We start from the raw sequence: 15,398 nt of genomic DNA on the forward strand, positions 1-15,398 counted from the left end.
AAAATGTCTATCATTGACTACTATTACTTTTATTTTACTGAAATTACACTAGGTTATTGGAAAAAGAAGAATGAGAGCTGTGTATATTGAAATATTTGACAGATCTAGTACTCTCCTTAGAATCTCCAGATGTCTTCTGGTCTTAGCCTTGGAAAGGTAAACAGTAAGTGAAGGAAAAGCTAGGCACTAATAATGTATAATTGAAGAAAAGTCTTTAATTACTGTTTTCCATTTTATGCCCACATTATTTCATTAAAATGTCATTTTAACCAAGTTCAAAAAAGTCGAAGAACAATTGCTTGGCAAATACGAATAAGCTTGCTTTGATCAGAGAGGTTAAATAAATGAAAGAATGCTATACAATTTGCAGTTAATGTTTCATTTTCATATTTTGAATATTTAATTATGTAAATTCTATATTTTTGTGTATGACAATTACTTTGGTTATTACTTAGGCAAATGATTGAATAAATTTTAATAAAAACATTTTGTAACCTTTAGTAGGGTTAACAATAATTTTGAAGATGGTATTTATAACAACCTAGTTAATTTCATCTAAACATGTTTCTTTTTGTAATGCATGGAACTTTGCACATTTATTTCCAGTTAATTTCAGCTAATATTTTCAGGATGTGGTATCAGTTCCAGAAATTAGTACATTTTTTTTTTATACATTATTTATAAGATTATCTTGACAAGCAAAGTTAGAAAAAATGTTATGTGTTAATTTATGTAATGGGTTTTGTTAGATTTTGAAACATTTTATCTGAATCCAAGAAAATACAAATTGTGAGACATAACAAATGGAAATGGAATCCTTTATTAGTTTTTATTTTTATGCAAGCTGAAGAGCTTATTGACAATAAAGAAACCTTTGAAACTTTCTGTCTAAAAATATTAAAATTCAAGACTTTCCTAGAACTCAGTGGATAACCAAATTTGATCACTATAAACTTGAGAAACACTGTCACCTGTAGCAGTAAAAGAAACATACTGTGCTTTATGTTTAAGCAAATATATTGTTTTCAATCAAAAACTTAAATTTATAAAAAAGTGTCTAATTAAAATTCTGCAACTAAAAATAAAAATTAACAAGTATCACATACCCAAGTCTACCCATTCCAGTAATATCACACTTGTCAGAACAGCTTTGTATTTGACTACCATTTGGGTATGTGTCCTGTAGTTCACTGCAATCTGTCATCATGTATTTGATTTTTATATGATGAAGCAAGTGACTTAAATGAGAACACAGTAGAAACTGTGCCTCTGCAACTTTTTACGTTTTTAAAAATGGCACTGATCTCTCCTATTATATCTGGAAGGCAATATTGCTCTTATGAAGTATTTTGGCTGCGGTTTAAAGAACTTTTTCAGTCTTTTCCTTGACCTTTCCTCTGACTATTATTATTCATTCACATTGCAAGGAGCTAGAGTGAGTCTCCTGCCAGTTACTATGTATGTACATCTAAATTATGAATTCAGGAAGTAAAGTTTTATTGTGCATATATGGACTCATTGGATCCACTGTGAAATGAATTTGTGGTTAAACTAAATGTATTACCTGATTTTCATGTGTACCTACTCTTGAAGGGAGGCTATGGTAAAAGTTGACTTTTCTTCAATTCACAACACTATACAAAAAATGTCGGTGTTCCCTTTTCCGTATGTACCTATGGCTATAGATTCTTTGAGTAGAGGAAGAAAACTATCTTTACAATATATATTTGCTCTGGCATCAGGTCATTTCTCTGAAAAACACAGCTTCTGCTTTAATCGTTGGACTCTCAGTCTGAAAGTTGGCTCAGGCTTGGAAAGTAGATGAGTGATTGAAATTTCCACTGGAGTGGCTGATACTGACCTTCTGCTTCTCCACATTAGCTGCTTTCTGAATATATATGTACATGTACAAAAATCCTTATTGGCAACCTTTCTATAGTTTCCCTAAAAACTGTGATGATAGCTTATCCATTGTCTTAGATTTCTACATAATAGAGTTCCTTTATTGTTGAGTTGCTGATAACTGGCATGGAAATTATGTTGGTCCTTATCTCTCTGTACTGATTACATGCTACAATCTTTCCTTTGCTCCTCTAGAATTGTATATCATCTTCAACATTTGTTTCATAACAGCATTATTTGCTAATCCTTCTTGGCCTATAGGCAACAGCCACTAGTTAAGCCTGTAAAAAGTACAATCTTTATAAACTTAGTGAAACTAATGTTATTGGGAATCGCGAAGTGCACAGTCACTCCAGCTTGTCCAGTGCCTCAGCCTTTATATTGGTTCTACAACACTCTATCAGGGCAGGTCTGGAAACTTGACACTATGTAATGTGATCCATAGTGCTTCTAAGAGCCATGCCTAAGGCATACTGGGACTGATGTCAGATGCTCTTGAAATCCACTGAGTTTGGTGTTCCTTTTAAACCCTAATACTTCATATCATCAAAGTGTCTCTCATCCAGCTTTATACTCTGGTCTAGTAATTGCAAGATGTGGCCACCAGGGCTGCTTTTTCTGTTTCCTTTTGGCACATATTAACCAGGTCTGGTGACTCCAATCATGAATGATCTCTTTTCTCATGTATAAGGTCCAGAAGTTCTAAAGCCCACGGAAATGAACTTAACCATATCTTCTGGTTAAATTGCCAAGAGTGAATGTGGGAGAAGATCTCATGGAGGGAAGTTTTCTTCTGCAAAATATCTGCCTCAGGGGAGTCCAGTGGAAATTCTCCAGGGGTCTGTTACAGTCTAAAAAAGAGAAGTGAACCACTTTTTTAGGCTTAGAGGGCTCGAGGAGATCTGGTTCTTTAATGTTCCTGAATCACTTATCTCAGGATCCAGGACAGTCTCTGAGTCCTGTCCTTTCTCTTTATGACCCTGATTTTGACTTGCTGAGAAAACAGTTCAATTTGAAATTCTGCTCCTCTTATAATCAGACCTTGGGCCAGATCATCAGCATCAATTACATTCCACTTCCAGGAAATTACGGTCTCTTTAAATAATTCCATGGATGTATTGTAACTTTCCTACCACGCATTCAATTAACAATTGGCTGATTTGAGTCTATCATTTTCTCTGTTAAAGGCATTAGTGATTATAGCAACAAGCAATAAATTCCATCGCCCTTGTATTAGGTTAGTGCAGAAGCAATCGCGATTTTTGCCATTAAAAGTAATTTACTTTTTTTGCCAATATGTTTAATGGCAACAAATAAACTATATAGAGGCCTGAAATGTCCAGCATAATTTGACCCTGCATTAGTTTTCTTACTTATATCCTACTGTTCTCTCTCTTGCTTCTCTTTTGAAGCCATAATGGAAAGATATGACCTCAGCCCTGAAACTTTGCACTTTCTTTTTTACATACTTTCAACATTCTTGCCTAGAACACAACATTACTATCGTTTTTCTTTGTTTTTTGATTAAATATTATCTTCTTAGTAGATATTCTCTTATAACCCTACTTAATATTAAACTCTGCAACTTCTGGAAACCTTTTCTCCTTCCCTGCCTTAGTTCTGAAGTATTTCAAAACTTAAAAGTAGTTAGAATATTTACTTGGTTTAATATTTGTCCATTATCACTAAAAATAGAAGTTCTAAGAACAATTGCGTATTTGCCTCACTACTAGAATCAGAGTCCAGAGCAATGCTGACACATAGGAAGCACCAAGTCACTATTTGTTGAATAAATGACAGAATGAGTGAAAGGAATAAAAGATGATAAAGAACTTTGTATTTTAGCACAAATTATGATCCAGTAATTATACAATTATTAGTGGATTCTCTGATAAATATCTGAGTGATTTAAATAGCATAACTCACTAATGAAATCACTCGGATATTTATCAGTGAATCCATTAAGTGAAACTACTTGTGTCTGAATAATGCCACACCATTATCAATAACAAGGAGTGCAATGCATACATGAAAATCAACAAATACAGAGCAAGTAAACTTTGGACTTTATGTTTTAGATACGTTTTATTATGGATTATATTGTTATTTACCTCGAGTCTCTATGCAATCAAAATTTTGAAAAATAGTTATGCTAGAAAAACTTGTTTATTATAACATGAGCAATATAAGATCACTTTGGAATGATTTAATTTAATTGGTTTATGGGTTAAAAGTTATCAGGTTAGGTTAAATGTGTATAGAAAGTGTATTTATGCATGCTTAAGTACATAATCAGTTGTTCTGATAAATTGTCAAAGAGTGAAGTTTCTCACATATCACTCTTACCTGAATAATTTTTAAGGTGGCATCTTTCTTTAGGAGCTTAAGAAGGAACTATTTTTGTTCCAGCTGAAAATATTCTATTTGATGAATTAAATAAGGTTTTTACATAAAATTGTATGCATTGCAAGCCAGTTATTTTTCAAAGTTATTTCTTTCAAAAAAAAAAAAAAACACAATGCGTCAGTAGAAATCTGTGATTTTTCTCCATCATTTAAATATAAAGGGAGCACTGGAATGTGTTAAATGCATAGAGTTGAAGCATGATCTATAGATTTATAGGAAGATCTGCAGATAATGCTATCTCAGTATGATGCTACCTCATCCTTGTCTTCATTTTAAAACATATTTCATATTTTAAAGAAAAGCAGCATATTCTAACTTGTAATGGAGTGACAACTTTATACTTCATATAAAATATTGTTCCAATCAATACCACCGGCAAAAATTTATGTATTAATTGATCTTCTTTTCCAGAGTACTCGTCCTACAGAAAGTATTGCATAAGCTTCTAACTGATATAAGAGGAAAAAGAAATATAATATCAAAACTTAATTCCACAAAATATCCTTTTTCATCCATAACAAACAAAGACAAACTCATAGTGATTTGAAAAGATCAGCAAATATATACTTAGGAAGAATTCTGGTATATTTATTTCAATTATTTTGTTTTCGGTATGGTCTCTGATCCAACAGGATCCCAGTATCTCCTTCATTATCACACTCCTATCTGCCTATTTTTTTTCCCAGACTTTCAGCTAAAGCAACATAAGCATCTCAGAAAATATAAGGTAAGTTGCCTCAAAAATAGTTATTATGTAATCTAATTTTGAATGAAGAGAAATTTAATCAGATGCTAAATTTATTTTCAATTGTTACAACTGGGACCTACTCCGTTGGTAACAGTCGAGGATTTTGAGGCATGTTTTCAGGCTGTACCATGTAGTGTGATGTAGGAAGTTAACCTGAATGAAGATAGGATGATATTCAAATGTGAGAGAAAACCTAGAGTTTATACTAAACTGACTTTTCTCTAACACTCTCAACTTCACATTAAAATTCTGACATTTTTAAGCCTCTTTTAGAAGTGACTTTATATATCTGTTTGCATATGCAGTGGAACAACCAAAGTCGATGCATTTCTTAAGAAAGGCATCACAGAGAAAAATATTATAAATTCTGATATTCTAGTATCCACAAAATGAAAAACACAGACCTTATGCTACTTTTACTTGCTTTATTTTTGAAATAGCTTCACATTAGACTTCAATAATGTGCACCTGCACACACACACACACATTCACACACACGCACACACACACAGACCCAAAACTTTTATAAATTTAGAGTAAAATTATAACACATTGAATTGTGAACATTCAGGATAAAAATAGCATTATAAAATTAGCCGAAATATATAAAAATGTTACTACCACAGGTAATTATTTCTGATACTTAAGGAATTAACTTTTTTATGTGCACCAAAAATTCAGAACTGTACTTCTAGAACACTGGAATTGGTTCTCTTTTTCATGATACTAAAGGAAGACTGTGGAAAAATCTACTCTTCTTGACAATGAATTGCATATTTGGTCCTCAGCCCAGCATGGTGGCTTATGCCTGTAATCCGACCACATTGGGAGGCTGAGATGGGCGGATTGCTTGAGCCCAGGAATTGGAGGCCAGCCTGGGAAACATGGGAAAATCCATCTCTACAGAAAAATAGAAAAGTCAGGTGGTCATAGTGTTGCACACCTGTAGTCCCAGCTACTTGAGGTGCCAAGGCAGAAGGATTGCTTCAGTTTGGGAGGTTGAGGCTGCAGTATGCTGTGTTCACACTGCTGCACTCCAGTCTGGGTGATAAAGTGAAACCCTACCTCAAAAAAAAAGAAAAAAATATATATATATGTAATTTCTGATAACAACAACATAAGGGTAAGGAGACAGAACTGTATAGGGCTAGAGTTTATATATATATATATATATATATATATATATAATCTTATTGAATGGAAAAGAGAATTAGTGAATTAGTGTCCATCTTTATTTTGCTGTTTAATCAATTAAAGCAGATGCCAAATTTATTTTCAACTGTTACTACTAGGACCTACTCCATTGGTAAGAGTTGAGGATCTTGAGGCTTATTGTCAGGCTCTACCACTCCAAAGTCTGGAAGGCTCGGATTAAGGAAGAGTCAATATGATTAGGCAAGAAGAACTCTCTGTTACCCAGTGGAGGGTCAGCTTTTTACTTTATTCAAGCATTCAACTGATTGGATGAGGCACAGCCACATTAGGGAGTGCAATCTGCTTCACTCAGTCTATCAATTTAAATGTCAGTCTCATCCAAACACCCTCACAGAAACACCTAGAATAATGTTTCACAAAGTGTCTGTGCACTCCATAGTCCAGTCAAGTTGACACAAGAAATTATCCATCACAATATCCTTCTGATTTCCTTTACTGTATATATTTCAGAAGTTGCCTTTGTGATTACCATGGGGATTGCACTAAACATTACATTTATAAGTTTCAATAATATAAAAAAACTCTAACTCTACACAGTTCTGTCTCCTTACCCTTTATGTTGTTATCAGAAATTACATGTTAATACTTTTGCTCAATAATATATATTTATAGTTACTTTTATATATTTAGTTTGGAAATTATGTAGGACATAAAAAAGTGGAGTAACCAAACAAAAATTTTATAATACTGGTTTTTATGTTTGCCAATATAATTACCTTTACTGGAGATTTTTGTTTCTTCAAATGACTTCAAGTTACTGTCAAGGGTTCTTTCATCTGAACTTCATATTAACTCCCTTTAATATTTCTTATAGTGCAGGTCTAGTAGTTATAAACCTTTTTGTCTTTTGTTTATCTGATAAAGATCTTTCTCATTTACTTAATTTTTTTTCTTTAAATACTTTAAATATGCCCTACTACTTCTTCTACTCCCATAGTTTCTGAAGAGAAACTGTTCGTTCTATTGAGATTCCCTTGTAAAGGGTGAGTCACTTCTTTATTGCTCTTTTCAAGGTTTTTCTTTCATCTTTGTCATTCAATGGAGGGATTATAATAAGTCTAGGTATGTGTCTATGTGAGTTCTTTCCTACTTGGAGTTTATTGAATTTCTTAGATTCGTAAGTTTATGTCTTTCAACAAATTTTGGAGGTTTTTGTCATTGTTTCTTTAAATATTCTTTCTTTCTTTTTTTCTCTTGATTTACTTTCAGGAACTCTGGTAATGTGTGTTTCATTCTACTAGATAGTGTTTCACAGTTCCTTAGGTTCTGTTCAATTTTATTCTTTTTTTTCTGCTCTCAAAATTCAAATGTTTTTATATTCAATCAACCAAAGATTAATTTGGAGATTTGTGTTTGTTCAAATCTGCTTTTGCAGCCCTCTAATAAAATTTTATTTAAGTAATTATATTTTATTACCAGAATTTTTGTTTTGTTCCTTTTTGTGATTTCTATGTCTTTGATATAGTCATTGTGTTTATACCACACTTCCCTTATTTCTTTTAGTCCTTTGACTATGCTTTATATAACTCTTTGAACACATTTTAAAGTTATTGTAATATATTTCCTATAGTTAAAATGCATTTTCACCTCCAAAATTTATGTTGAAACCACCACCAAGGTGACATTGTTGGCAGATGTGACCATTTAAAGTTGATTGAGTCTAGAGGTTCTGCCCTTATAAAAGGGAGTAGGGACCTTTACAACAAGTGTGAAGGAAGTTGATGGGGAGGAGTTTATTCTTCTTTATTCTTCTTTTGCCCTTCCGTCTTCTGCCATGTGAAGACACAGTGCTCTTCCCATCCATGGATGCAGCATTCAAGGTGCAATCTTGGAAGCTGAGACTGAACACTCACCAAACAAGAATCCTGCCAGAGCCTTCGTATTGGACATCCCAACTGCCAGATTGTGATAAATAAATTTCTGTTTTTCATAAATTATCCAGTGTCAGGTATTTTGACATAGCAGTATAAAATTGACTAAGAAAAAATTGATACCAGAGAAGTGAGGTGCTGCTATAACAAATACCTAAAAGTATTAAAGCAGCTTTTGAACTGGGTAATAAGTAGAGCTTAGAAAAGTTTTGAAGTGAATTCTTGAGAAGCTTGTTTTGCCATAAATGGAAAATGAAGGGTGATTCTGATGAGGGCACAGAAAAGAGAAAACTTCACATAGAGAGTGAATCATTCTTAGACATTGTTTAAGTAGTTGTAAATAGAATCTTGTGGGAAATATGGACAGTAAAGGCCATTCTGATGTGGTCTTATATGGAAATGAAGAATATATCATTAGAAGCTGAATGAAAGACCATCCTTGTTACAAAATGGCAAAGTACTTTGCTGAATTATATCCATATCCTAGGACTTTGTGGAAAGCAGAACTTAGGGACAGTGAACTAGGATATTGACCAGAAGAAATCTCTAAACTGCAAAGTATTTAGCATGCTGTGTGCCTTCTCTTAACTGCTTATAGTAAAATTTGAGAAGAGAGAAATGATTTAAAGATAACCTTTGTAATGAAAAGGAATGCTTAACATACAGATTTGGAAAATTCTCAGCCAGGCTATGCAAAGAATATAAAAGCATGTTTCAGAGGGAAAAGAAAGGGGGCGGCCAAGTGCCTGTTTGGTAAGGAGATTAATGTGGATAGAATGAAGCTACTTGCTACTTATCAAGACATTAGGAGAATGATCTGAACACATCTTGAAGATCTTTAAGGATACTCTTCCTATCACATCCTTGGCCATCTTGAATCTCTGCTCCCCACATTCCTACGCAGTGCTCCTTAACTATCCTAGCTATGTCTCAAGTAGGCCCGAGTGAGTCAAGAGCTGCACCTCTAGAAGGTAGAGCCATTAACATTGGCAGAGTTCAAATGGTGCTAATTTTGCAGGAATGCAGAGTACAGGAGCTGTGGAGGCAGGCTGCCTCAACGTACATTTCAAAGTATGCCTCAGAGAGCCTTGAGGTTCAGACCGGCTACAGGGGCAGAGCCACTGCAGCAAGTGTCCACTAAACCTATATCTAGTAGAGTCTTGGCGGATGGGATGTCCCTAGTACCCAGTGACTATGGAGCCACCAGCATGCAATGCCACTCATAAAGAGCCACAGGCACCCAACTCCAGCACACAAGAGCCATGCTGTGGGCTATGCCTAACAAAGTCATGAAGGTTGTATGCTTTTGGACCTTGGAGACTTAATTTGTAGCCCAGTGTGTTGAGGAGGTAAGCCATGGAGTCAAAGATTATTCACAAACCTAAAGATTTAATTTTGATTGCCCTGTTGGGTTTTTGGCTTACTTGAGATCTATTGTCCCTTTCTTCTTTTCTGGTTTTCCATTTTATAATGGGAAAATCTATTCTATGCCTGTTCCACCATTGAATTTTAGAGACACATAATTTATTTTCACAGGCTTCTCAGTTGTAGAGGGAATTTGCCTCAAGATAAATCTTATAAAATAAGTCTTATCAATATCTGATTTGCATGAGATTCTATGTTTTAGACTTTTATGTTGGTACAAAAATGAGTTAACATTTGGGATGAAAAGAATACATTCTTTATTTGAGAAGGACCTGAATTTGGGGGGCCTAGGGACAGAGCCCTATGGTTTGAATGTTTTTGTCACTTCCAAAATTAGTGTTGAAAGATAATCCTCCATCCAACAGTATTGGGAGGTATGGCCTTGAGAGATGATTGAGTCAAGAGAGCTCCACCTTCATGAATGGGATTAGGTGCCCTTATGTATTTATTTTTATTGTTATTTATTTATTTTTTGAAATGGAGTCTCACTCTGTTGTCAGGCTGGAGCGCAGCGATGCCATCTCGGCTCACTGCAACCTCCATCTCCCGGATTCAAGTGATTCTCCTCCCTCAGCCTCCTGAGTAGCTGGGACTACAGGTGCCCACCACCACGCCCAGCTAATTTTTGTGAGATGGGGTTTCACCTTGTTGGTCAGGCTGGTCTCGATCTCTTGACCTCGTGATCTGCCTGCCTCAGCCTCCCCAAGTGCTGGGATTACAGGTGTGAGCCACCACACCCAGCCCTAGGTGCCCTTATATAATGAGGGAATTCAGTCTTCTGTCTTCTGCCACATGAAGACACAGCATTCCTCTCCTTTAGAAGATGAAGCATTACAGGTGCCATCTTGGAAGCAAGAACGGGACCCTCATCAGATAATTAACCAGCCCGTGACTTGATCTTAGACTTCCTAGCCTCCATAACTTTGAAAAATACATTTCTAGAGTTTATAAATTACCCAGTCTCAGGTATTCTGTTACAGCAGCACAAAATGGACCAAGACAATCTCTGTCTATTTAATCTAATGTCTATTTAATCTCTGTCTATTTAATCTAATGTTCGTGTTGATTTACTTTGTTCCATTAAATGACACATAGTTGTGTGTTTCTTTGTATTCCCTGTGGTTATTTGTTGAAAACAGCACATTTGAATATTAAAATGTGGTAACTCTAGAAATCAGGTTCTTTGCTTTTCCCAGGGTGTGTTTTTTGTTTGTTTTTATTTTGAAGGCTTTCATAATCTATTTGTCTAGTAACTTTTCCGATCTGTTTTGCAGAGATTGTATTCATTGCTGTGTGTTGGTTACTGAAGCCTTTGTTCTGTAGCTGTATTCATGTAGTGTTTCAATATACATTTCTTTGAACACTAGGAGCTAGAAAACAAACTAACAAAACTTGTGTCTCTTACTTTTTGCCAGTGGATTTCATGCTGCAGCTCTCCTTCGACACTTTTCACCAGATTTGCACTGAGTCTAGAGACTGGCCAAATGTGAGAGCCCCTGATCTTTGCAAAAGCTTTTGATCATGCACCTTGTCCTCATCATGTGTATAGCTTTCTAAGGTCCCCCATCTACACAGGTGACTTTGAACACCCTCATTTCCCAAAGAATTGTCTAGCAGGTTTTCCTCTCTGGTTTTAGGAATTCTGTTGTATGTGTATCTCAGCCATGATTTTTTGCCCCAGATATCTGTGGTTTGTTATTCACCAGTGTTTTCAAAAAATGCCTATTACTCTTCTGGCCTTTAGTGAGTCCAGTGAAACAGAGATGAGCACATTTTCTTAGTCCTTCAGCTTGTCTCCAGGTAGGTAAGAACAGATTTACGCAATAATTTATGAATAAGGCATGCTTTTTTTTTTTCTGAATCCAAGGACCACGATGACACCCTAGCAACATGGACAATTGTTTTCAGGACTAGGACTGCCACCACACTGGGGAAGAGATGTGACAAGAGCAAGTAACAACGCCACAGATCCTCTCTCTCATTTTAAAGTTGGCTTTTTGTTGATTCAGGGTTCACTTGGTTGCTGTAAATCTTTGGCTGTTTTTCAGAGTTCTGACAAAGTTGGTTCTGACGGTTTTTCATTGTTTTTTAAATGTTTTAGTTGTGAGAAAAGGAGCTTAGAGCTGCCTATTCCACCATCTTTTTTTTTTCTTTCTTTTTTTTTTTTTTTTGAAATCACTTCTGTGCCTGTCATATTTTTTCCTCACTTAGAAATATTTCAAAATGCTACACAGGGGGAAAAAAGCAATCTCTCTTCAAAATCTCTGCTTTTCAGATGTTCAACAGGCCTGAGAATACGTGTGACCTTCACTGTGACAGGAATAAGTCTGTCTTTCTAAGAAAATTGTTGGGTTTCTCTACATTTCCATGTTGGTACATAGTTCCCATATATAAGGTACAGGCAGAATTCACAAAAAGTCATTGCAATTGTCACAAAAATGTTATTTTGCTGTTGAAAACATTGGAATTAGGGAAATATCATAATTGTACCTGTTTTAAATATATTATATTAAATACAAACCACCCTCTAAGAAAAAAAAGGGACAGAAAAAAATCTTTAAATTTAAAGTTACTGATTATTTTTAAAGAATTGGGGGCTCAGATAAAGCCTAATTGACGTTGTTGGTTTAAAACATTTATTTTTAAAGAAAGAGGAAAGCCTAATGTGAGAGAAATGTTTTTTGAGACCATATGGTCTAGTGAACTCTTTAAATGTTTTAATGTACATGCAAGATTATTTACTGAAAGCAATTCATCTTTTAAATCTTATATTTAAGACTCTAATGAATATCTTTGTAAATGGTGAACGATTTAGGCATATTATTTTAATCATCTTAATATGTGATTATGTCTGGCTATCTTTAATTTTTCTTTTAGATTTTTTTTTTTTCCTTAGACATGGTCTCACTTTGTTGCCCAGTCTGGAGTGCAGTAGTGTCATCATGGCTAACTGCAGCCTTGACCTGCCAGGTGCAAACAATTCTCCCACCTCAGCCTCCCAAGTAGCTGGGACTAAAGGTACATGCCATCACACCCAGCTAATTTTTGCATTTTTTGTGGAGACGGGATCTTGCTATGTTGAACAGGCTGATCTTAAATCCCTGGGCTCAAGCAATCTTCCCGCTTGGGCCTCTTAAAGTGTTGGGATTACAGGCGTGAGCCACTACACCTAGCCTTATCTTTAATTTTATAGGAGGCAATAAAATGAGTAGGGAAATGGATGCCACCATTCTTTCTTTGTTTCTTTTTTTTCTTAGACGGAGTCTCACTCTGTCACCCAGGCTGGAGTGCAGTGGCACAATCTCGGCGCACTGCAAGCTCTGCCTCCAGGATTCATGCCATTCTCCTGCCTCAGCCTCCCGAGTAGCTGGGACTACAGGCTCCTGCTACCATGCCCAGCTAATTTTTTGTATTTTTAGTAGAGACGGGGTTTCACCTTGTTAGCCAGGATGGTCTAGATCTCCTGACCTCGTGATCCACCCACCTCGGCCTCACAGAGTGCTGGGATTACAGGTGTGAGCCACCACGCCCGGCCCAACGGATGATATCATTCTTATTGTTAAATGTAATTTTTCTTTTATTTCTTTCTCTAATTAACAACCAGAACTTCATAAATTTATTATCAGCCACTTTGTTAGAAAAATAATATTTGTATTTGCTCTTTCCTAATTAGGTAAATAGATAACAAGGAAGATAGAGAATAATCTTTAAATTAAAATTCTATAAGTTGACTGCATTTGAAGGTTTATGTATTTAGCATAATTGAAATATTATGTGAATACCCTAATGAGGCAGGTTCTTTCTCCACTAAAGATAGTCCCAGGGAGCTATTTAGGAATCTTGGGAACTTAGGTTTCAATTATCAGGCTCAGTTGGATCGTTTAGTTTTAGTTTTCTGAAGCATGGTTTAGTTAAATTGTTTCTTGAGGGTCTGATACATTTTTAAAAAATGTCTTATAACTTTCTATAGTGTCAAAAATATCTTTAGAGAGAATCTTAAACACAAAAATTACCTAAAATATGGTAAACTGGTTTTGCATTTTCAAATTATGATATCCTCCTCAAAGTCTTCTATTTTCTTTGTTTTCTTTTTGAGAGAACTGGTTACCATTTTGAGCATAATCATATTTTACATTTAAATCAAATTTCAGAATTTGATTATTTTTAAATGAATAATCCTAATAGTCGTAAAAAGCACTCTCAGTCCATTTTTCTCCATACATTAACGATCCTGAGGATTTCCTTGAACCTATTACAAAATGTCACAATTTTATTTTTTTTCTAGAGCTTAGAAGATTTCCATTGCCTTATTAAAATGTGCTCTATGGTATTTATAAAATGATGCATCACAATAAATGAATGTTTGGCAGATGAATCACTAAATGAAGAGGAATATAGAGTAGGAATATAGTATAGAAGAGGAATGTAGAGTAAGACAGTGAGGATTTGAATCTAACCTCTGCCATTTACAAGCCTTATGACTTGTTATTTAGCCAATTTATATCTCAGTTTTGTCAACTACAAATATGAGTATTGATATGGTTTGGCTGTGTCCCCACCCAAATCATATCTTAATTTGTAGCTCCCATAATTCCTACTTGTGGGAGGGACCCAGTGAGAGGTAATTCAGTCATGGGGGGTGGGTTTTTCCCCATGCTGTTCTCATGATAGTGAATAAGTATCACAAGATATTATGATTTTATAAAGGGAAGTGTGCTCTCTTTGCCTTCCACCATCTAAGACGTGACTTAGCTCCTCATTCGCGTTTCACCATGATTATGAGGCCTCCCCAGCCGTGTGAAACTGTGAGTCAATTATACCTCTTTCCTTTATAAATTACCCAGTCTTGGGTATGTCTTTATTAGCAGTGTGAGAACGGACTTATATACCAGTAGGCAACACATCCATGTAACCAACTGCAAATATACCCCCTTACATCTGTACAAATAAAAAAAATTCTGTGGTTGAAAACCCCAATAGGAAAAAGATCATAAAAGTCTGAAAGGATTACACTGTTGAAAATTTCATTACTGTTATAGAAACAGCCTTGAAAGTAACCAAGCCTAAAACAATAAATTCCTGCTAGAGAAAACTGTGTTCACATGTTGTGCATGACTTCACGGAATTTATAAAAAGCCAATCAAGGAAATAATGAAAAATGTGAATATGGCAAAAATAATGGGGTTTGGTGAATAATTTCATGATATGGGTCATGTAGAAATAAAAGATCTAATAGTTACTACACCAGAGGAATTAACCGAAGATGACTTGATGGAGATGATCACTTCTGAACCACTGCCAGACAATGAGAAAGAAGACATAGAAACAGCCAGAAAATAAATGGATCTTAGGGAATTTGGCAGTAGAGTTCCAATTACTCAAGATTGCTTTTGACTCCTTCTATGAAATGGTGGGCACTGAAACTAAAGAAAATGATAGAAGGATTAGTATCATATAGGAATATTTTCAGGATAAAAAAAGCAAAAAGTCAAGCAAAAATCACAATATATTTCCATAAAGTTAACACCCAGTGTGCCTGCCTACTCTGTCTCTCCTTCCACCTCCTCCACTTCTTCTCTCTGCCCTGAGAAAGCCAGATTTAGGCCACCTCTTCCTCTTTTTCCTCAACCTACTCAACATGAAGAGGATGAAGACCTTTATTTTGATCCACTTTGACCTAATGACCAGTAAATACATTTTCTCTTTCTTATGTTTTCTTAATAACATTTTCTTTTCTCTAGCTTACTTTATTGTAAAAACACAGTATATGTTAATATAACATACAAAATATGTGTTAATTTATTGTTTATGCTATCAGTAAGCATTTCAGT

At 35.2% G+C, this 15,398-nt stretch overlaps 1 long non-coding RNA gene across 1 annotated transcript in view; it reads right to left on the reverse strand.

The window, feature by feature from the left end:
• Positions 1-801: 801 nt before the first annotated feature.
• The window catches only part of LOC105500825, a 153,925-nt gene continuing 139,328 nt past the window's right edge, over positions 802-15,398 (reverse strand). The window contains exon 3 of the long non-coding RNA XR_001000088.1: positions 802-2,753. This is a non-coding gene — a long non-coding RNA (uncharacterized LOC105500825). The remainder of the gene's footprint in view (positions 2,754-15,398) is intronic.

This window comes from Colobus angolensis, unplaced genomic scaffold (assembly GCF_000951035.1).
Source record: "Colobus angolensis palliatus isolate OR3802 unplaced genomic scaffold, Cang.pa_1.0 Scaffold69, whole genome shotgun sequence".
NCBI classification, from domain to species: domain Eukaryota; kingdom Metazoa; phylum Chordata; class Mammalia; order Primates; family Cercopithecidae; genus Colobus; species Colobus angolensis.